Source organism: Adiantum capillus-veneris, chromosome 25, assembly GCF_014529385.1.
Source record: "Adiantum capillus-veneris isolate H3 chromosome 25, ASM1452938v2, whole genome shotgun sequence".
NCBI classification, from domain to species: Eukaryota; Viridiplantae; Streptophyta; class Polypodiopsida; order Polypodiales; family Pteridaceae; genus Adiantum; species Adiantum capillus-veneris.
The window spans coordinates 122,934,289-122,937,025 of NC_140955.1; positions in this window are offsets into that span (position 1 = coordinate 122,934,289).

Genomic DNA, 2,737 nt, shown 5'->3' on the forward strand with positions numbered 1-2,737 from the left:
CATGCATCAACATATATATCCCTGGCAATAGGCATCTCTGACTGACAAGGCATGTCAGCCACATGCATCTCCTGACTGTCCACAAAAGACGCATCAACCTGTCGTGCAACCTCAGAGCAAACCAGCTGCTCTAGATGTCTGCTGGAAGACATATCCTGCACAACTATATCCCCATGCTCATTGTCGAGCATAGAAAGGAATGACTGCATAATCGGTGACATCTCAGCCTCCTCTGCAATCATCCACTGTAAACATAACCACTCAATCTGCTGTGACTCACTAGAGCTCTCATGCTCTAACTCCGTATGCATAGACTCTTGCACAACGTCCTCCTGTCGTGACTCACTAGAGCAAGACCGCTCTACCTGTCTATCCTCCATAGAAGTATCTCGCACAACTGACTCTCTACTTTGCTCAGTCACTAGCAAAGCATGCATGTCTGACTCTGTCACCTCTCTCTGTGACTGCTCAAGTCGTGCCCCAACTGTGTGCACAACGAGCTCACTACTCTGCACTCCATGCAAAGCACCCTGCAACCCATGAGAAAAAGAGACTGTCCGGGTCTCTCGCTCTCTGCATGGCTGTAACAAGATTGAGACTCGACCATCTCGCACCAGTATTACGTGCAATGGGTACCATGTGCCAACTCTAGCACCTCTCGCAATCACTAGCGAACCCAAATGCAACGCAAAAGATCGCTCAAGCAACGATACCCGACATCCACTATCCCGTAATTGTCTGACTGATATCAAATCCCGTCTCAGATCTGGCACATAACGCACATGACGCAGGGTAAATCTCATACCACTAGGCAAGGACAAACATACGTCTCCTGTACCCTCAATGTCATACATAGCACCATCAGCCATGTGCACACAACCAAGTCTCCCACTAGAAAACGTGCTAAACCACTCACGATGCGACGTGACATGGAAAGTAGCATCTGAATCTAGTAACCAATGTGAAGACAATGTGCAATCCGATATGCAATCCGTAGACATAAGATCGTCTGAAGACAAGCTAGATGTAAATGTGACATCGCCGTCACAAGCATACTCAGTAACCACCATACTGATCTCACTAACATCTATCATGCCCAAATCTACATCACGCATCTGTCGCCTCTGTTGTCTCAAACGCCTGAAACATCGACGCCTAATGTGCCCTCTATGTCCACAATGCCAACATGTCAAGTCTCTATGCCATCGAGACTTGCATGTGAGACCAATCTCTCCCATGGACATAGAAGTGGGACTAAACTCCCCTGTAGACATGGATGTCGCGTACATAGCATGTAAACTTTGCCATAAAGCATGAGTTGTAGTCTCCCTCGAGACCTGCCAGTAAACAGACTCAACCAGATGCAAACAAATCGTAGACATGGCTAACTCATCAAGATCCTGCCAATCATCATCACGCATAGAATTGGGCTTCGCCGATAAACCACGCAAGGGTTTATCCTGCCCCAAATCCGCCAATGCAACAAGCATATGTTCCTTCCAAGCAACAAAATCTACACCATCAAACTGTGTCAGACCATAACGCTGGAAGTCAAATGAAAAATCAGCCATAATGCTCGCAAAAGAGCAACCAACAATGAGTAGCAAATGTCAACCAAATCAGCCCTAAACTGGCTCAAATCGCATCAACAAAAGTCTGCAAATATGGCTGTAAGATATGGCTGCAAATCAGCCCCAAAATTCATCTCTTAAACAGTTGCATAAACAAGTCACAAACGTGTCCCAGATCAGCTTACAACTGAGCCATACATGGACACCTGCAAAGAGGAAACAATGGCTGAAAATTCAGCGCCCAAATAAGCCCTCAAACCTACCTATAAACTTGTAAACCTATAGCTGAAACCTGCTGAAAAACCTCAAGCCATTAGTGCTCGAATCTGGCTACCTAGCTCGTAGCCACACAAGCATACATCACAATACTCACTCTTGTGAGTGTGCCAAGAGAACTGTACGCCTATCAAACCCGTGAGCTAATCACCAAGCCCACAATGTGCGGTATCGATGCATACACACGCACAAATCTCCCACCTACAGAGAACACCGCACGCAAATGCTGAGTGCAACCCGCAATCTCTACCTAGATCGCATAAATGATACGCATAAAACTCCTGGGAAAATTTCACCAGAGTTTCGTCAGTAAAACGGCCACAAAACCAGTAACCAAACTGACTACACGCTCAAAACCATGAGCAACCAAAGCGCATCAAACCGCACTCCAAATGCATGCACCAATCTCCACACTTTGCATACATCATTGCAAACATCTGCAAATCTAGTACACAAATATCTGCTCTGCCTGTGACTGCCAAAAAACATGCTCGAAGCATATATTGCCGAGCTCAAAATGCAATCACATTAGTCTCCCTGAGCATCAAACCACATAAGGCATACATCGTATCCTCCCACCTGTGAGGAAACTTGCAGCAAATATCACTCTCACATCTGAGAGCAAACCATGTGTGGAATCCTCGACACACAATAAACAATTGCTACTGCAAAAAATTCAGCATTCAGAATTTTAAAATTCTGATATGACGAGCGCGTCCGGAGCGTGCCAAAACCCCAAGGTAGACTTCTGGATCACATGTATCCGAGTCCGGGTGTGAAAGCTATGCCAAAAACCTCCGTTTCGACCCAAAAACGCAGCATAAACTGCCAAAAGAGGGCTGAAAAATGCAGCTCCTCAACCGTAGCTTGAATGAAGTTTTTGATGGCTC